The sequence below is a fragment of the Heteronotia binoei genome, chromosome 6, assembly GCF_032191835.1.
Source record: "Heteronotia binoei isolate CCM8104 ecotype False Entrance Well chromosome 6, APGP_CSIRO_Hbin_v1, whole genome shotgun sequence".
NCBI classification, from domain to species: domain Eukaryota; kingdom Metazoa; phylum Chordata; class Lepidosauria; order Squamata; family Gekkonidae; genus Heteronotia; species Heteronotia binoei.
In genome coordinates, this window is record NC_083228.1 from 129346648 (window position 1) to 129367840 (window position 21193).

Here is a 21193-nt window from a genome sequence, read left to right on the forward strand (position 1 = left end):
AAGACTATTTCACATTAATTAACACAGAGTTCCAAGACATGATCCAGTGGGTGTGGCAGAAAGATCATTAAAGAGCAATTAAGAAACATGATATCTTTTTAAATGGGCATTCTAATCCACAATCAGTTTTTAAAGGATTGAAGATTTTTTTTAAAAAGACTTAATGGGAGTTTGTGCATGTGTACGGGTTTTGGTCTAAATATGCTATTTGGTACAATGACATAATTATACCTATTGAACCATGCAATGCATGAGGTTTTTTCCTTTCCTGGGAAAGCCCCATAAAGAAGGACTGAAGATACCCAGCAGCGGTAAACAAGGATGAGGAATGTTAACTGGCTCAGGATCACTCAGTGAGCTTTGCAAACAGACATCTAAAACTGGGCCTCTTTTATCCTAGTCCAATAGCTTAAGTATGACACCACATGTATGTTCTTATATATGACATAAAGGTGTATCTCACAATGCATGAATGTGCCATGCCCAAGAGAAACAAAGATTCAGGCAGGTAGCCATGTCGGTCTGAAACAACAGAACGAAGTGTGCCTGCACACAAAATCTTAGACCCAGAATTAAACTTAGTTGATTTTAAATGTGCCACCGGACTCAAACTTTGTTCCAGGCAAAACGAAGTTCACCATGCCCAGTACTGTCCATTGGCAGCAACACATCAAGAATATAGAAGTCATTCCTTAAACTACCATACAGAAGAGGGTGTGGAATTGTTTTCTGTGGCCCCAGAAGGTAGGTCCAGAACTAATGGGTTGAAATTAAATCAAGAGAGTTTCCATCTCAACATTAGGAAGAACTTCCTGACTGTTACAGCGGTTCCTCAGTGGAACAGGCTTCCTTGGGAGGTGGTGGGCTCTCCTTCCTTGGAGGTTTTTAAACAGAGGCTAGATGGCCATCTGACAGCAATGAAGATCCTGTGAATTTAGGGGGAGGTATTTGTGAGTTTCCTGCATTGTGCAGGGGGTTGGACTAGATGACCCTGGAGGTCCCTTCCAACACTAGGATTCTACGATTCTACCACTCATGAAGAGCTCAGGGAATGAATCAAGGCCCTTCCCCAACTAAAAAGATCTTCACCAGTGTTCCTTCTAAGCTGAGTTAGTGTGAGCTAGCTCAGTTTTTTTAGCCTGCAGCTCACACATTTCTGTCTTAGCTCTGGAAAAATGGTCCCAGAACTATCTAATTTATGAAGTAGCTCACAACTTTAATGCCAGTAGTTCACAAAGTAGAATTTCTGCTCACAAGACTCCACAACTTAAGAGTATTGATCTTCACCCTGAATTACAGAGCCTCCTTCAGCAGCTCTGTGGATCTTGCATAGCCAAACACTGCAATCCTGTACAAACTTTCTTAGAAATAGGTCTACCGAACTCAATGGAACTTCCTTCTGAGTAAGCATGCAACATCCTACTTTCACACACCCCTTTTTCAAATACTCTAAAGCACAGCTTCCCAACATGCAGGTCCCAAGCCAAAAGTGGGGTTGTAAACACAACGAAACTGGGTCCCAAGCTTTCATCGCTACATTGATTTGTACAAGTAAACTTGGACCTGTGGGTTACCATACCAAAAAGGTAAGGAACTACTATTCTAAATTATTCACCAAGTTTTATTCAGGGTGTGAGCGTGCACACGAAAGCTCACACCCTGAATAAAACTTTGTTGATCTTAAAGGTGTCACTGGACTCTAAACTTTGTTCTACTGCTTCAGACCAACATGGCTACCTAAATTATTCATATACAACTCCTTGATTCCCCATCTATAGACCATGTTCCCCCAGTACCCCAGGGCTCACAACCCACATTTTTCTTTCCCAGGACTTGCCATACATACTCCCCTTTCCCAACAAGTATCCCAGAAGGCACACCACTACACTCTCCCCCAGTAATCTATGGGACACATGACAAGAGATTTAATTATACACAGTTTAGAGAGATTAGACAGAGAGAACCTTTTCTATCTCTCCTAAAATACTAGAACTTGGGGGGGTGGGCATTCAATTAGTTTGAGAGGCAATATAAGAAAATAAGAAGAGCCCTGCTTGATCAGTCCAAAAGTCTTTTGTTCACACAGCTACCTCTAGGAAGTTCACATCCTGGAAGACAGCCTGCCTGTGCCCCCCGCACAACTGATTTAAGGAGACATAGTACCTCAGGCACTGAAGAGAACAGACAGCCATCATGTTTAGTAGTCACTGTGGATTTCAGGAAAGAGAAAAGTACAAACATATTTACTCAGCACGTGATTAAATACGGAACTCACTGCCAGAGGGTATACTGATAGTCACAGGCAAAGACAACTTTAAAAGGGGATTAGACAGATTCATGGAGGATTGGTCTATCACGTGGGTGGCCAAACCTGCATAACGTAAGAGCCACATAGAATACACGTCTGATGTCTAAGAGCTCCAACATATGAACATCAAATGTTTGAGAGCTGCAAGAGAGGGAGGGAAATAGACAGGGGGAAGGAAGAAGAGGTGGAAAGAAAGCAACTTTAAGTGATTTAAAGAGAGAAATATCTCCTCCAAGCCAACCAATAGGGCAGTGGGGGCTTAGAGAGTCACACAATATATGTGAAAGAGCCCCATGTGGCTCCCGAGCCACAGTTAGATCCCTAGTCTATCAGCACCCATGGTGACTAAAGAGAACATCTCCATTCACAGGCACTACACCTCGAGTCTCCATGCCAGAAGGCAATCTCAGGGGAAGACCTCGGCCTCTAAGCCCTGTTTCAGCCCTCCCCGATATGACTGGCCGATATGTGAAAACAGAGATGCTGGCCTAGATGGACCACTGGTCTGATCCAGCAGGGCTCTTCTCATTTTCTTCAACTGCCTATCAACTTCTTTAATGATACAGTCTTATCCTTTCCTCCCCTTCCAACACAGCATCCTAAGATCTGCCCATCTCCACCCTCTACACCCTCTTTTCGGGGAGTTATAACCACCCTCTTGCTCCTTCTAAAACCCTCAAATGTGTCCTCCCTACCTCCAAGTATCCCAGAAATCACTCCCTCACATACCCCCCTTATAGAAGGGCTTTTACTCTTGCCAGGTACGATGTTATGCCATCTAAGATAACAGAAGGGAGATATTGAAGGACCCCATACAACAAAAGAATCTGTACATGCCCCAATGGTGAGGTGGAAACACTGAAACATTTTTATTCATTGACCCCTCTATATGGAAGTTAGGGACAAGACAATTCTCCCTATTTTGGAACAGTCTAGGTGCTAACAGATACATATCTCTGGGAAAACTGCTGGTTGATGAAATACCAGCAATCACTAGAGTGACAGCTAGGTTTTGCACCCAAGTGATCAAAAAGAATAATAGTTTTAAATCATAGGAGCTTTCTCTTTCGGTGTAGACTTTGTGGAGCTATTACTAATAACTACTGCTATGTACTAAAATTTTATCTACATTTTAATGTTGTTGTATTATATGGATATGTATTTTAGTGGTATACCTTTGTCAGATTGGTACTTTTTATTACTGATAGATTTGTGTATTTTCCCTGGTCGTTGACAAAAACACTCCCTCACAAGCCCATCTTCCCCCAGCTGTAAGACATAGGCAGACAGACACTCCCCAACACACACACACCCCTATCTCAGGATTTGCCCTATGCACTGCTCTTCCCCCTACCCCCCCCCCCCCCGGTTCCCCACACTCACACCCAGGGTTCTTTTGGTAGCAGGAACTCCTTTGCATATTAGGCCACACACCCCTGATGTAGCCAATTCTCTAAGAGCTTACAGAGCTGTTAGTACAGGGCCTACTGTAAGCTCTGAGGATTGGCTACATCGGGGGGGGGGGGGGGCGCAGCCTAATATGCAAAGGAGTTCCTGCTTCCAAAAAAAGCCCTGGTTCTTTCATCATCTCTTTCTATATGGTGCCTGGTACGAAGCAACTGAAAGGAGGGGGCAGATAAGAGTTGGCCAGGTGGGCAAATGGAAGGAGCCTTGTTCTTTCTCTCTCTCTTTCTATAGGTTGACTGGACTGTAGAGAGGAGAGATGATGAATATGGGTCTTTGTCATGAATGCTGAAGCTTCATATGACAACAATAATAATCATAACAACCAGTGTTTTTTGTAGCAGGAACTCTTTTGCATATCAGGCCACACACCCCTGTTGTAGCCAATCCTCCAAGAGCTTACAGGGCTCTTCTCACAGGGCCTACTGTAAGCTCTTGGAAGACTGGCTACGTCAGGGGGGTGCGGCCTAATATGCAAAGCAGCTCCTGCTACACGCCCCACCCCGGCACGCAGAAGCTTCCCTTCCCCCTCCCTGCGCGGCTCGGCTTCCCCTCCACCCCGGAGAACTAGAGGGGGGGGGAAAGGCGGGAAACGGGCCTTGCCCTGACCAAAAAAACCCCGTCGCCTCCCGGCCTACCGCTGAGCGGACAGCTTCGCACCTACCTCTGATTCCCTGCGGGAAGGCGGCTGCTCGCGAGGAGGAGGAAGGAGCAGGCCGAGCCAAGCCAGGCAATCTCGACGACTAGCCGGAGGACAGGAAAGAGGGCGTGGCCTCCGCCCCGTCAGTCATTTGCTCACTCCACCCCCGGCCACCAAAAAACAGCCTACCAAAACACCGCGCGCCGCGTTCACTTCCTATTCTCGCTCCCCGCCCACCCCCTCCCCCCCCTCCCGTCGTCTCTACGCGCGATAGTACCGCCCAAGCTGCCATGTCGCTTCCAGGGTTCTTTCCGCCGCCACCGACCTAGTGGGAGATACCACAGGCAACGCGGGGGGGGGGGAGGATGGAGTCGAGCGGGCGCGGATTTCGCTAATATCCAGTCCTGAGGAAAAGCCCAGTTGAACTTTATGGGCCGGCTTTCCAGAGAATAGGCAGAGACGTTTACATCTTTTTCTTCTCCCCCTTTTAAACTATAAAGGTGCGATTCTATGCTTATCCAGGAGTAAGCACCATCGAAAACAGTGGCATTTACTTCTGAGTAGACATGCACAGGAGCTTTTGTGTTGGGCAGGGGCGTCAAACATGCGGCCTGTGGGCCGAATCAGGCCCCCCAGCGACTGGCTTCCTTCTCCCTCTCTCTTGCTTTGCCAGACTTGCTCAATTGCACAGGAGCTACAGAGCAAAACTTCTATTTTCTCTATTGGCTAAGGCTCCTCCCTTGGGAGGAGAGCTTGCTTTGCCAGGCTCTCTCAATTGCACAGCAGAGGTACTGAGCCAAGCCTCTCTTCCTTCTATTGGCTGAGGCTCCTTCCCCTCCTGGTCCCAAGGGGAAGGAAGGAAAGGGACAGAATTTCCTTTGCCCAGTTCCTTGGATCCCACAGGAGAAGTACAAAGAAAGCACCTTTAAGACCATGAAGTGCTAATGTTTTAAAGGTTTAAAAAAAAAAACTTTCGTCTTGTTTGTCTATGTTGTTTGAAAGTTTATATCTCTGCTACCTAAACTAGTAGGTACACACATGGCCTGGCCCAACATAGCCTAGCCCAACAAGGTCTCATTTACGTCAGATTCGGCCCTCATAACAAATGAGTTCAACACCCCTGGGTGTCTGCTTGAAATAAATAGGGTGCATTTGCTGCCTTCTGCTTTTGCTGCCTTCAGTCCCTGACCCCCCCCCCCCCGCCCCTTCATTATTTTAGTTTTGTTTTCAGTCTATAAAAAGGCGAAGTGGGAGAGGGAAGTATTAAGAGGTTAATAAACTTATGCACGGGGGGAAGAGAAAGTGGATATAACTTTTTTTCTCACTATCCCATAATACAAGGGGTACCATATTTTATGAAGCAAAAAGAGGACCTATTTCCCAACTATGTCAAATGAGTGGTCACTACTTCAAATCTCATTTTAAAAATCCTTACTGTTTAAGTAGAGCAAAGAGTCCAGTAGTGCCTTTAAGACTAACAAATTTTATTGTAGCATAAGCTTTTGAGAAACACAGCTCTCTTCGTCATGTCTCCCATGCATCTGACGAAGAGTGCTGTGTTTCTCGAATGCTTATGCTACAATAAAGTCTTAAAGGTGCTACTAGACTCTCTGCGATTTTTGTAGCAACAAACTAACATGGCTAACTCCTCTGAATTACTATTTAAGCTGTGATAATTGCTACTAACTAGAAATTTTCACAAGTTTTTTTTAAGAGCCCAAAAGAGCACAGGCACACACAAAAAAAGAGCACACCAAAAAGAGGACATCTGGTAACGTACATAATACTAGAACATGGGAGCATCCTCTGAAGCTGACAATCTTTAGATTCAGGCTGGACAAAAGGAAGATCTTACTTAAGGAATAATTCAGTTGTGGAATTCTTGGCCAGAAGGACCTGCCCATCTATCAGATAGCCCTAGGTCAGGGGTGTCAAACATGCAGCCCGGGGCCAAATCAGGTCCCCAGAGGGCTCCTATCAGGCCCCCAAGCAACTGGCTGTCATCTGCTTCCTTCTGCCTTTCTCTTGCTTCCTTTCTCACAATACGAGAAATCGTGGACATTCAATTAACCTGGCCCCACTGGTGGACCTCCTGATGGCGCCTGGTTTTTTGGCTACTGTGTGACAGAGTGTTGGACTGGATGGGCCATTGGCCTGATCCAACATGACTTCTCTTATGTTCTTATGTTAAGAAAGCCAGAGGGATAGAGAGGCCAGGGCACTGATCATCCTTTTCTTTACTCTCCGATGCTATCCCTTTGATGTGTCGATTGCTACTCTCAGGGAATCCTCCTTCGACACATTCTCTCCACATTATGCCACTCTTCTTAGCTTCCTGCATCTCTACCCATCCTAGCTAGTTAGACGAGATTAGAATCCTGGCTCTACTCTAGCCGGTCTAGAATGGTGTACCTTACAATAAAGGACTCGTATTAGTTTAACAACGATAAAAAAGGCTCCGTGAGTAACTTTTGTTTCTTGTCAACATACACAAACCAGATAGACTCTGCTAACCCCAATAATCCTTCAACTAACCACAGCACAAGATATCCAGTGCACAATTTGGATTTATAAATAGGGGCTGCTTTTGTGCTGAGGATTTGTTCCAAAAGCCTTTGGGGAAATCTATACGATGTTGTCTTCTAGCCATGCTCCTTTCATAGAATCATAGAGTTGGAAGGGACCTCTAGGATCATCTAGTCCAATCCCCTGCACAATGCAGGAAAATCACCTTCTGGGGTTTCTCGTGGTTTGCTCTGATGTTTCCAGGAACATCAGAATCAAGGTGGGTTTCCCAACAGTTTAGACAGGAAGGCATAAGTTCCCCATTCTCATCCAGTGCCATTTTTTCTGCGCCACCGCATTTGGGATTTTGGCCTACTTTTGCTTTTTTTTAAAAAAAAAAAATCCTTAGTAGGTATATTGCTCTGACCTGGTTAATCCAGGTTAGCTGAGTCTCACCAGATCTCCAAAGTTAATCAGGGAGATGCCTGGTTAGTCCTTGGATGGAAGACCACCAAGGAAGTCTATGGTTGACATGCAGAGGCAGGCAACAGCAAACCACCCCTGTATGTCTCTTGCCTTGAAAAGCCTGTGATCTGATGGCACTTTATATTAACCTAGTGTGCTGCAGTGGTGAAAAAGGCAACCTCTATGTTAGGGATTATTAGGAAAAAGGCTGAGAAAAAAGCAGTTTGTACTAGTTTGGTGAGCCAGTTTGGTGTAGTGGTTAAGTGTGTGGACTCTTATCTGGGAGAACCGGGTTTGATTCCCCACTCCTCCACTTGCACCTGCTGGAATGGCTTTGGGTTAGCCATAGCTCTGGAAGAGGTTGTCTTTGAAAAGGCAGCTGCTGTGAAGAGTCCTCTCAGCCCCACCCACCTCACAGGGTGTCTGTTGTTGGGGAGGAAGATAAAGGAGATTGTGAGCCGCTCTGAGACTCTGGGATATAAATCCAATATCTTCTTCTTCTACTATCCCTGTAAATAAGAACATAAGAGAAGCCATGTTGGATCAGGCCAATGACCCACCCAGTCCAATATTCTGTCACACAGTGGCTAAAAAAAAAACAGGCGCCATCAGGAGGTCCACCAGTGGGACCAAGTGTGGATCTATAGATCTATGGTGCGGCCTCATTTGGAATACTATGTACATTCCTGGTACCCATATCTCTAAAAATAGACATTGCACAGCCTAAAAAAAGTACATAGGGCAACCAAGACGATTAAGGGGTTGGAGTACATTCCCTATGAGGAAAGGCTGGAAGAGTTTTGAACTTTTCAGTTTAGAAAAGAGATGACTAAGAGAGGGGGGAGCATGATAGGGGTTTATAAAATTATGCATGGTGTGGAGATGACGAAGAAATGCTTCTCCCTCTCCCAAACAACTAGAACTCAAGGGCATCCAGCAAAACTGACGGGCAGTAGGTGCAAGATGGACAAAAGGAAATACTACTTTACACAGAGAGCGATTAAAATGTGGAATTTGCTGCCGGAAAATGTAGCGGTGGCAACAGGAATAAACAGCTTTACAAGGGGATAAGATTCATGGAGGATCTTAATGGCTACTAGCCATGGTGACCGAGGGAAACCTCCATATTCAGAGGCGCTTAGCCTCTGAGTCCAAGTCAGGAGGCAACTTCAGGGAAAGGTCTCAACATCTATGCCTTGTCGTTGGCCCTCAAGAGGAACTGCATATATATATGCAGGTAATATAGGTATCTGGAGAATGGAGATATAAATGTTACAGACTGTGTATACATACACCCCCCCCCCTAGTTCAATATTGTCTGTTTGCAGTACTTCAGGATCTAAAACAGAGAAAGGCCTTTATGCTAATGACCAAAGATCAGATCTAGGACCTTGTTTAAAAAAAAAATTAGGAAATGTACTTGCTGCCTCTCTAAAGGCTCAAAACACATCACAACACACACACAATTTAAAACAGCATAAAACTTAATTTATTTGATTAGCCACAAAAATCATTAAAAACAAGACACACATTTTTTAAAATATCAGCCTAAAAAGAATATACATTAAAAAGTCCTCAGGCTACAAACCGATCTTTTTTTTTTTTTAATCATATTTAATTTAGAAGCAGACCTCATAAACTCTGCAATACGCAATATTCACATTGAAATAAAATCATCTGGCAAACTATATACAAAAAAACTTTTTTAAAATGATGTAGCTCCTTTGTTAAAAGTCTGGGTTAGCCTAGTGCCTAAAAGAGAGGCCCAGTGTGAGCCTCAAGAGTGGAGGCATCCCAAAGACAAGGTGCCATCACTGAACAGGCCCTGTCTGGGCCTCTGCCCACCTCACTTCTGCAGCTGGGGGAGGCACATTCGGAAGAGTTTGAGAAGAGGCCTTAACTGGCAGGGTGGACGGTATGGGAGGAAAGGGTCCTTCAGGTACCATGGCCTCAAGCTGTTTAGGCCCACCAACTCCTTTTCTGGTACCTACCAACTGTTTTTAGGAGGCGGGGCAAGCATTTGAATGGTTACTGGTGATTTCACTGGCTGTGCCGATATTTTTAAAAGGTTGCTTTGGCAGCAGCTGCCACCACAGCACCAGAATCGTCACGATATGACTAAAGCAAAGCTATGGGCAATCGTTTTGGGGCAGCCATTCGGCGGCTCCACCCACCGTGTCATGTCAGCATTCCAAGGGTACCTGTGGGCTCAAAAAGGTTGGGAGCCTCTGCCTTCAGCGAAGAGAAGCAGCCCTCTGAATTCTGCCCAGAAATATACAGGCAGCCAAGTGCAGATCTTTCAACAGAGGGCTGATAGCATGCGAAGCAAATGCTTTATCGCTAAACTCCCGCTGTCGTCTTATTTCTGAAGCAAAACGAAGACATTAAACATCGGACAGATCCTTGCCTGTGTTATTTATGAGTGTATGACCTTACACTGAATTGTGCTCTTTTTTTGTTGGTAACTGCAGGTCTCATTTTAGGCAGAAGCTCACAGATCAGAGCTCTGGAAGCTCTAAATTTTATTGTTCTTTCTTTGTTATCCCGCCCCCCCCGGGCTTTTTTTGGAGTAGGAACGCACAGGAATGCAGTTCCAGCTGGCTTGGTGTTGGGGGTGTGGCCTTATGCAAATAAGTTCCTGCTGGGCTTTTGCTATGAAAAAAGCCCTGTGTGAAACAATGGTGATGTCAGGGGCAGCTAGCTCACAGTTTTTTGGCATCTGGCTCACACATTTTTGTCTTCGCTCAGGAAAACAGCCCCAGAGCAAACTAATTTCTGCAGCAGCTCACAACTTTAATGCCAGTAGTTCACAAAGTAGAATTTTTGCTCACAAGACTCCACAGTTTAGAGGGAATATTGGGTGTGGCCTAATATGTAAATGAGTTCCTGCTGGGCTTTTCCTACAAAAAAAATACTAGCTTCTGAGCTCCATTGTTTAAACACCCTGTGAGAATTTTGTGAACTCTAAGATTTGACAAACTTTCTAATATTTCCCCCCCCGCAAAAAAAGGAAAATATAAAGCAGACGAATGGAAATTTTCATCTTGCCACCGTGGCCACATAGGAGAAAGTCATTTAAAAAGTATCATTGGAGAAAGGTTTTATTATGACAGTTCTAATTTAAGAAGCACTTTAAGGTAGCTGCTAAGCTGATATAATTGAGTATGCCTTCAGGTGATGTCAGGGGTTGTGGCATATGCAAATGAGCTATGCAAATGAGCTCCGGCACCTCTTTTTCTACAAAATAGCCCCTGTATAACTGTGTTATCACATTTATAGTATGCTATATGGTCACTTCTAGAGAGGGAAGCTAACCACCTCTGCTTCTCACTTGCCTTGAAAGCCCCTTGCAGGGGTCACCATTAGTCATAGAATCATAGAGTTGGAAAGGACCCCAGGGTCATCTAGTCCAACCCACTACACAATGCAGGAAATTCACAAATACTGCCCCCCCCTAAATTCACAGGATCTGCACTGCTGTCAGCTGTGACCTGATGGCACTTTACAGATCTATAGTCACACCAATATGGGTTAACCGTTAAAGTGTATTTTCTTCCTGTCTGTTGCACAATATGCCAATTTTTACTGCTACAGCCTTTCGTACTTTTGCACTGTGCTTTGTTTGTCTTCACAGATAAATCTATGAAGACAAATAAATAAATGAAGATAGATAAATCTCTTTATCTTTTTCCTTTTCATGTCTGAAGGGAACGTATGTATTTCCTATTGATTTATGGAGACCCAACAGTGGCTTACTTTGTTCTCCTCCCCTGTTTCATCCTAACAACAAGCCTGTGAGGTAGGTTAGGCTGAGAGTATGCAACTGGCCCCAACTCAACCCAGCAAGCTTCCATAACAGCCCTAATTCAACCCTGGCGCAGGGCTTTTTTTGTAGCAGGAACTCCTTTGCATATTAGGCCACACACCCCTGATGTAGCCAATCCTCCAAGAGCTTACAGGGCTCTTAGTACAGAGCCTGCTGCAAGCTCCAAGAGGATTGGCTACATCAGGGGTGTGGCCTAATATGCAAAGGAGTTCCTGCTACCAAAAAAGCCCTGACTACCCGGGTCTCCCAGATTCTAGCCTGACATTCAGACCGCTGTAGAAGCAAGAGTCCAGCAGCACCTTAAACTAACAAAATTTGTGGCAGGGTAGAAGCTTTCATGAGTCACTGCTCACTTTTTCAGATACAGCTAGAACGTACCTACTCTGGCTCTCACATATGAACATACAAAGCTGTTCTGTCCCAAATTAGTTGATACCGACTGGCAAGCAGCTCTCCAGAATCTTGGGCAGGGAAGAATCTTTCTTTCCCCATTCTGGCTACGTGAGATCCAGGGTTTTTTTGTAGCAGGAACTCCTTTGTATATTAAGTCGCACTCCCCCCCCCCCCCCGATGTAGCCAATCCTCCTGGAGCTTCCAGTAGGCCCTGTACGAAGAGCCCTGTACGCTCTTGGAGGATTGGCTACATCAGGGGTGTGTGGCCTAATATGCAAAGGAGTTCCTGCTACAAAAAAAGGCCCTGCACCAGGGTTGAATTAGGGCTCTTTTATGGAAGCTTGCTGGGCTGAGTTGGGGCCAGTTGCATACTCTCAGCCTAACCTACCTCACAGGGTTGTTGTTAGGATGAAACAGAGGGGAGGAGAACAAAGTAAGCCACTGTTGGGTCTCCATAAATCAATAGGAAATACATACGTTCCCTGGTGCTTCCAAAGAAAGGTACCACCAGGGCTTTTTTTGTAGCAGGAACTCCTTTGCATATTAGGCCACATACCCCTGATGTAGCTAATCCTCCTGGAGTTTACAGTAGGCCCTGTACTAGGAGCCCTGTAAGCTCTTGGGAGGATTGGCTACAACAGGGAGGGTGCCGCCTAAAATCCAAAGGAGTTCCTGCTTTAAAAAAAGCCCTGGTTATATACTTTCATTGGAAACACCAGGGACTGACTTTGGGACTGTGCTGTACCACTGAGCTGCTGACTGAGGCTGCATGTGTTACCTCCTTGCGTAACATGCAGCCTTCAGTCTCCTGTGGTGTTTGCATTGCAGATTATGCCTCTTAATGACTAAGTCTCTATAGGGACATTAAACTTTTTTTTCTTAAATGGAACTGATTAAATGCACGGTCATAAAACTGGGACACTCTTGTACGCCACGTCTGTTCACCCAAATACCTGTCCTTCCTTGGATTCCCTACGCATAACCCATGCATGTTCCCCAGAGAGCACTGCGATCGGGATCTCAAAATCTTTTGGTTGTCCCCGGGTCAAAGGAAGCCCGCTTGAAGACCACAAGGGACCGGGCCTTCTCTGTAATGGCTCCATTTTGGTGGAACCAGCTGCCGGAGGAGGTAAGGGCCCTGCGGGATCTTACTCAATTCCGCAGGGCCTGTAAGACAACCCTCTTCTGGCTGGCCCACAACTAACCGGCCCTGTATACCTGTATACCGACTACTGAATATTGAATATGAAACACCGGAATGCTGAATACTGTATACCGAATCAGAATTTGAATAGAGTGTAGCTTCACGACCGCTGTCTGATTTTTAACGATATGTATATTTATAACAAATGTTGGATTTTAATTATTTATTATGAAATGTTAATTTTAAAGTGTAATTTATTTTTATGTTAGTTTTATATATGTTGTAAGCCCCCCTGAGCAACTCGGTGGGAAGGGCGGGATATAAATCCCAGATAAATAAAATAAATAAATGCAGCCAGGACAGCAAAAAATCCACATTTTTAACCATCTTGATAGTGAGCTCCCCACAGAATGCCTAAAAGCCGCATTTTCAGACAGAACACAGTGGCAAATCATAGTCCATTTCACTGCTGTGAAGACTTTTCTCCTTCATGAGCAAAATAAAAAAATGCAGAGTATGGTGAAGGGCGGTGGTTATCTCCGTTCTTTCGAACCAGTACCTAAATCTTCATTTTTGGAATTGGTACCCAAATATTCATGTTATGGTGGTTTGCTGCAAATTATTCTGGAGCACAGAATTTGCCATTTCAGGTATGAATGTTTTCACATTTGACTACCATCTATAATACACCTATTAATCACCGAGCTGTCAATGTACGCCTCTATTCATTCATTTTGGAGTTCATACGTATTTATGCTCCTGTACTGAGGTTAGGCACTGTGAATTCCCTCTGGGGAAAATAATATCATCTATCACCCGCTGTTTGGGTAAAACTAAGGGAATCCACATTTTTTGAGTTACAATGCTATGCTTCCCCTGCAAATGGAAGGCGAGTTGAGATTAAGAAATCAAATATTTTGCTATTTTTCTGTTTGTTTTTAAAATTTGCAACTCAAAGCTGATATTAGAGCGTTTAAATGCTATGGACTTTCCCCCCCGCATCAAGTCACAGCTGACTTATGGTGACCCTGTAGGGTTTTCAAGGCAAGAGATATGCAGAGGTGTTTTGCCATTGCCGGCCTCTCTATAGTGACCCCAGGCTTCCTTGGTAATCTCCCATCCCAATACCAACCAGGGCCAGTCAACCCGACTTCAGTTTCCGAGATCTGACAAGGCAGGGTTAGCACTGTAGCACATAGTAAAATAAAAACCTACAATACACAAAATTGGCTGCATCGAAATGCATATTGGAAATATGAAAACTGGGGAAGAAAGAATCGGCATGGTTTTGTTTTTCCAATAGCATTATGCGAAAGCCTTCCTTCCAGTTTTTCAGGCGGGAGCACTCAGCCTCCAATAAGTTTTTAAAAATCAAACAAAAAATGTTTAAAGGTCATGAAATGGCATGGGCATAGCAGGAGGGATTGTGGCATTTGTCACCAGTGACATCACAGGCACTTTCCAAATGATGCTCACGATGTTTGGAGGAAAGGATATCTCACTCTCCCAATAGGGGCGCTAGCTGGGGAAGAAATCATGTTCCCCCCCAGCAACAATCCACTGCTATATGCTGCAGAAGGCTTGTCAATTACGTAAAAGATGACTGGACCTCCAGCAACCACCGCCTAACAACCTGGGCATTTCTTGAACAATCAAATAACTGCCCAGTTAAGGTCCCGATCCCAATTTCAATCCATTACCATTTGTATTCCCCACCCCAAGCAATCCAATAGAAACATTTCTTCTTGGTTTTCCTGAGTTGATAGGATAAGAAACGTAACATGACTTCTTTTTCCTGGGGAGCCTTCAAGAAAGGCCATTTAAAAATCGCCCGACTGATACTGTGTTCCAATGTGGAACCAAGATGGTACACAGGGCTTGCATCGTGCTAGAAGAAGCACGACATACCCAACCCAGCGGGGCATCTCCCCTGCATCGTATCTTCTAGAGTTGGTGGTTTGAAGAACGGCACATTCTTGCGCATCACTGCGTTTGGAAAGCCAGCTTGTCTTGCAGGTCTGCAACCTCTAAAGGCAACAAGTCCGCTCTGCATACGTGATTCAGTTCGCCAATTTCACTGCCTTTCTGAAGAGCCTTTCTCTACAGGGGTGCCATAAGTCATCCGTTACTTGATGGACTTCCCACCACCATTTCCACACATGCATTTCGTTTGAATCACACAGAAAAGCACTTTAATGCCTTTTCGAGCTAGGACATGTCAGGGAATGGGGGCTCAAAAGGTTTCAGAGAGGACTTCCATTGGAAACTCTTGCCATATCTAACAGTAAAGTGCTCCCCCCCCCCCATGCCCAACAGCAAAACCAGACCACCCACGAACAACGCAAGTGGTCTCTACATACTCAGGGGGAATTCCTGCTGAGGTCAAAAACATGATTTTGCATCATGAAACACACAGAAAAAGATTTGCATATGTGTGTGAGAATCTGCAAAAATGTGTTTCCTCCCAGGTCCCTGAAGACCTACAACTGAAACGTAAGATTCGCATTCTTAACAGCACCAGAAAATCCACAATAAGAGACTAGACACAAAAAAGAAGACAGGGATGCAACAGCTTATAGACCAATATCTTAGTCCTAAACACATCATTAAGAAATGTCACCCTGCATGGGAGTAGTATTCGCTTGCGCACAACTGCCCCAATCCATAGATCTGCAGCACAGTATGATGCCCCTGCGTGCACGGACCACATTAACCATCAGAATTAGTGTCTGTTACTTTCCAGAGGGGTGGAATGGATTTGGATTCCAGCAACTGAAGTAACCCCACACACACCAAGACCTGCTCCGATCATGAGCAACATGTGTGCACCAAGGCAGATGTGGGATTCTTTATCACGCTGTGCAGCAAGCACCCTTTTGCGCATGAAGCACCTATCCAGCTACTTTCATACCCAGATTGCCTCTGCCAGACTGGTGCACCGTGTTTTTAAAGAGATGGGCATAACTGGTTCATTGCAACCTGCGGCTTTCTAAACGGCAATCTAATGCACTGGGTGGATTCGGAAACACCTATGAGACCACCCCGGGGGTTATGTATCCAGTTAACAATCCCCCAAAGCGCCATCAGACTGGCATAAACACCACCGAGGAAACAGAAAGCAAAGAACGGTTAGGAGTCAAACCAACCTATAATTCTTTATTGAGGAAACAACTTTGCACGTGAGTTGTAAGAGCTAAGTCTAAGCAAGGCAGGGTTGCCAATCCCCAGGTGGGAGTAGGGGATCCCCCGGTTTGGAGGCCCTCCCCCCACTTCAGGGTCATCAGAAAGCGGGGTGGGGGGGAAATGTCTGCTGGACAATCCATTATTCCCTATGGAGACCAATTCCCATAGGGTATCATGGAGAACTGATCTGCAGGTATCTGGGTGGGAGGGCTGTTTTTTGAGGTAGATGCACCAAATTTTCAGCATAGCATTCAGTGCCTCCCTCCAAAATGCCTGCCAAGTTTCAAAAAGATTGGACCAGGGGGTCCAATTCTATGAGCCCCAAACAAAGGTTCCCCTATCCTTCATTATTTTCAATGGAGAGAAGGCATTTAAAAGTCGAGCGGTCCCTTGCAATGTGATGGCCAGAACTCCCTTCGGCGTTCCGTTATGCTCGTCACACCCTTGCTCCTGGCAACACCCCCAAAGTTCCCCAGATATTACTCGAATTGGCAACCCTAAAGCAAGGGGGGCCCTGCGGGGCAACGGACGACCCCTCCCCGTCCCTAGCCACAACTCTTCCCCGCTGCAGTGCGCCCGCGGTCCACGCCCACATCTGTCCGCCCCTGGGATTTCCGCGCAACTAGCGCGGCTGCGGAGAAGATCCCAGGCGGGGAGGGCAGCAGACAGCGGGGTGGCCTCCGGGTGTGTCTGGCGAAGCCGCCGCGTGCGCGTTTGCGGCACGGCTGGGCGGTGCCTGCCGAGCGAGCTCTTGCGAGACGAATCGGGTGATGAATGCGGGGGTTTCCCGTCAGACAAACGGGGCGGCTCTTTCTCCCCCCCCCCCCCATCTCTCCCGCTATGGGCGTTGCCAGACTTTTGCAGCAGCCTGCGCGGTGCCTGCCGCTTTCCAACCGGCAGGGGGGTTACCCAGGAAAGCGGAGGCTCGCCCTTTGCCTTTCTCGAGCGGGCAATCCTGGCCGGATCTCCTTTGCTCGCTTCGGCTCTCTTGTGCAATCGGGACACGACGGGGATGCTTTTTGCTGAGCTTTTTTTTTTTTTTTTTTTTTTTTGCAAAAAAAAATTATAAATCCTCGGCCCCGTTTTTGCAAAAAATACGCGCTCCCTTTTTGCAAAAAAAAAAAAAGAAGGAAAAACGTGCCCCGAATTTGCGCTGCAACAGCCTTTCTCGCATTTGCGCTGCAACAGCCCTTCTGCTGTCTTCCCTGCACCGGCCAAGGAAAACGGGCGGGGGGGGGGGGGCTGTCATGCATCTAGAGATCCATACAAAGGCGATACCTACGAGGCTTGCCGTTTCCTCCGGCGTTGCTCTCCCGGCCTCCGGCTGCGCCTTGGCTCGCTCAAACCCCTTGCTCGGAAATGTCACCAAAGCAATGCGTCCATTGCGCCTCCTCCGCCGACCTCTCTCCGAAGCCTCGCTTGAACTGGAGCCGTGCCTTTCCCGCTTGGCCCCCCCTTCCCTCGTGTGCTCAACCAACGTGATGGACAGTTGCTATGGTTGCGCCTCTCTGACGTCAAGCACATTAAAGAGAAAGAGCTTTTCCTGGCGGGCCGGGATCGCTTTCCCTTCCGAGGAGCACAAAAGCGCCCGGAGAATTTCTCTGAACGCTTGGAGTGGCGGGCAGGGCGTAGTCCGGCGGCTGCATCTTCCCACCGGGGGGCTTGCAATTCTGGGGGGTCGCGGCTGCTCCAGTAGACTTCGAAACTACTCAGTCCAATATATGTAAGGAGCTCTCACCCCTTTGCCATTCGCCGCCCTTTAAGGACTCCTTTTTTGGTTAGGGATGAAATCAAATGGGCAAACGGCCAGAGCTGTTCTTCTGGGCTAGAACGCGACGCTGGGAGCCGGTGGGGTTGCCAACTTCGGGGTAGGCAATTCCGGGAGACTGGGGAGCGGGGTATAATGCCGTATAGCACACCCTGCAAGGGAACTGATCTCTGCAGTCTAGAGTGCAGTTGCAATTCGAGGGGGTCTCCAGACCCCACCGGGAAGTTGGCAACCTTGTTTACCCATCCAAATTTTCGCCAAGCTAGCGCCTTGTGTAAACTGGGTCACTGCACGTGCAGTCTGGCGTCATGGCAGCGTGGCAGCACAGCACGTATCCAGGCACCCTGCCTCCGGTGTGTGAGAACATGGACAATGCAGACACAACGCACAATCTGGGGGTCCCTAGCCTGTGTAACAGTCAGACGCGAGTTGTGAATTCTCCCATACATTCGGTGCCAGAAAGGTGTTTCAGCCTTGCTGCCCCCACGCTATTTCCCCAGTCTGAAACAACCTTGGGGTGGCACTGCCCCATGGAGGAAACCCAGGGAACATGTCAGCTCCCCCCCACCAAACCAAGCCAAATATCACCCTGCTGTTTCAGAGCAGGGAAACGGGGTGTGTGGGAAAATGAAGACATTTCTGTACTTGCTTTGTCATGATCCCTGTGTGGATCGGGACAGTAGGCATGTGGGCAGGACCGGCCTTAGACTGCCTGGCACCCTAGGCAGGCTGACTTCTGGCGCCCCCCCCCCCACACTGATAACATCATTGAGTCGCATGAGGGCACCTAATTCAGTGTCCCCAAAAGGCCAGCGCCCTAGGCAATTGCCTATTTTGCCTTGTGGCAGGGCCGGCCCTGCATGTGGGAACTGAGAATCTGCAACTCAGTCCTAAGTTTAATAAAGGGCACCGCCTCCAGACCCAACCTGTGTGTTGTGTAATGGACTGCTGACTCAGTTCCTTGATCCGCCAAGATCAGGGGTGACCAAACTTGCTTAACATAAGAGCCACATAGAATAAATGTCAGAGGTTTGAGAGCCATAAGACATGAATGTCAGATGCTTGAGACCCCCAAGACATGAACATCAGATGTTTGGGAAGGAAGGAAGGGAGGGAGGGAGGGAGGGAGGGAGTGGGTGGGTGGAAAGTAACTTTAAATGCATTCTCCAAGCTGCCAGCTGGCTGAGCTTGAAGAAGTGATTTAAAGAGACAAATGCCTTCTCCAAGCTGGCCAATGGGGCAGTGGTGACTTTGAGAGCCACACAATAGGTGTGAAAGAGCCACATGTGACTCCTGAGCCACAGTTTGGCCACCCCTGGTCAAGATTATTGTCTGCTCTGACTGGTAGCAGCTATCCAGGGTCTCAGACAGAGGCAATAAAAACATAAAAGAAGCCCTGTTGGATCAGGCCAATGGCCCATCTAGTCCAACACTCTGTGTCACACAGTGACCAAAACCCAGGTGCCATCAGGAGGTCCACCAGTGAGGCCAGACTCCATAAGCCCTCTCTCTATTGCACCCCAAGCACCAAGAATAAAAGGCTTCTTTTATGTTTTTATTGCCTCTGCCTGAGACCCTGGATAGCTGCTACCAGTCAGAGCAGACAATAATCTTGACCAGGGGTGGACAAACTGTGGCTCAGGAGCCACATTTGGCTCTTTCACACATATTGTGTGGCTCTCCAAGCTCCCACTGCCACATTGGCCAGCTTGGAGAAGGCATTTGTCTCTTTAAATCACTTCTCCAAGCTGAGCCTGCTGGCAGCTTGGGGAATGCATTTAAAGTTACTTTCTTTCCACCCTATCTATCTATCTATCTATCTATCTATCTGACACCAAGTCTGCAGTGGTGTTGGACTGTTCCAATCACATCTGATATCTGATTCCCTGACCTGGATGGTCCAGGGTAGCCCAATCTCATCATATCTCAGAACCTAAGCCGGGTCAGCCCTAATTAGTACTTGGATGAGAAACTACCAAACAAGGCCAAGGTTGCTACGCTAGGGTTACCAGATGTCCTCTTTTTCAAGGACATGTCCTCTTTTTTTGCTGTCCATGCTCTTTGGGGCTCTTTTTAACAAATGATTAAAACGTCCTCTTTTGGGGTTGGAAGGTTAGGAATATTCCTAGTTAGTAGCATGTGTCACAGCTCAAATAGTAGGGGTACTTAAAATGAAATTTGACTTAGTGATCGCTTGTCAAAAGTCAGGGCTTTTTTGTAGAAAAAGCCCAGCAGGGACTCATTTGCATATTAGGCCACACCCCTGACACCAAGTCAGCAGGAACTGCATTCCTGCTCAAAAAAGAGCCCTGGACAGATCCCTCTATATAGGTGAACAGCAAATTAGCATCCAACTGAATGAAGATGTTTTGACATATGCAAAAGCCAAAGAGCAATAACAAGTTACGTTTATACAGTCACCAGGTCACCATTTGTTTGGATTTAGTTGTGGGGGACAACAGTTAACTTCCATTTTGGGAAGTGTGCATGCACACAAAAGCTCATACCTTGAATAAAACTGTTGGTCTTGAAGAAGACATTGGATTTATATCCCGCTCCCTCCACTCCAAATCTCAAGAGTCCCAGAGTGGCTCACAATCTCCTTTATCTTCCTCCCCCACAACAGACAACCTGGGGCTGAGAGAGCTCTCACAGAAGCTGCCCTTTCAAGGGCAACTCTGCCAGAGCTATGGCTGACCCAAGGCCATTCCAGCAGCTGCAAGTGGAGGAGTGGGGAATCAAACCCGGTTCTTCCAGATAAGAGTCGTACACTTAACCAGTACACCAAACAGGCTCTCTGGGTTCAAACTTTGTTCTGCTGCTTCAGACCAACACGGCTGCCCACCTGGAAATGTCATGGCACACAGCCCAGTTCGGGCCCAGTTCCAGGTTCTGGGGGCCCTGGACAGAGAGTTTCCAGGAATGTCTTCCCCTCTGCTCGCCCCCAGTTCATTTTCCCCATCCTCCTTTTCCTGTCGGAGCGGGAGTAGCAGAGTGAGGGAGATGACTTGCCCGACACAGGGCTTCAGGAAAGAAAATCAGGCCGACACGTGCAACTAGTGCCAAAAGGTGTATTAACATATGTACACGACAAGTGCTCTCTTGTGCAGTCTATACAATATCACCTCCACGGACAAAGTGCTTCGCCTAACCACCATCTCACAGGGAGAGACCTGTGTGATGCACACACAGATCATATATAGTCCAAGCAGCCAATCCTGGCCGTGCTGACTCAGCAGATTGCATCACTTGGCTTCTGCCGGCTCAAGCCGGTCTGCTGATCAGGTCACTGTGACCTAGCCTGGCAGCTAGATCACCAGCTGTGATACTGTAGCTGTCAGACTGGGTTTATGTAGATTCTTGCTCCAACACACCTCCTAATCTATTTAAACCCAGTGCACCAAAACACTTTACACAGTTTACATACATGTCCACCAGCAACATTACAGTTCATATTTACGTAGCTCGGAACCCTTTCCGGAATTCGTTCAGGAACT

General features: G+C 46.8%; 1 protein-coding gene across 2 annotated transcripts in view; it reads right to left on the bottom strand.

The window, feature by feature from the left end:
- Positions 1–17395, bottom strand: part of GNB4 (G protein subunit beta 4) — a 53523-nt gene extending 36128 nt beyond the window's left edge. The window contains exon 1 of one of the 2 annotated variants that reach the window (XM_060242553.1): positions 17211–17395. The gene's annotated coding sequence lies outside the window, so the exon portion shown is untranslated. Of the gene's footprint in view, positions 1–4436; positions 4604–17210 lie in introns of those variants that run through there. The other variant, XM_060242552.1, reaches the window with a different exon arrangement.
- Positions 17396–21193: the final 3798 nt, after the last annotated feature.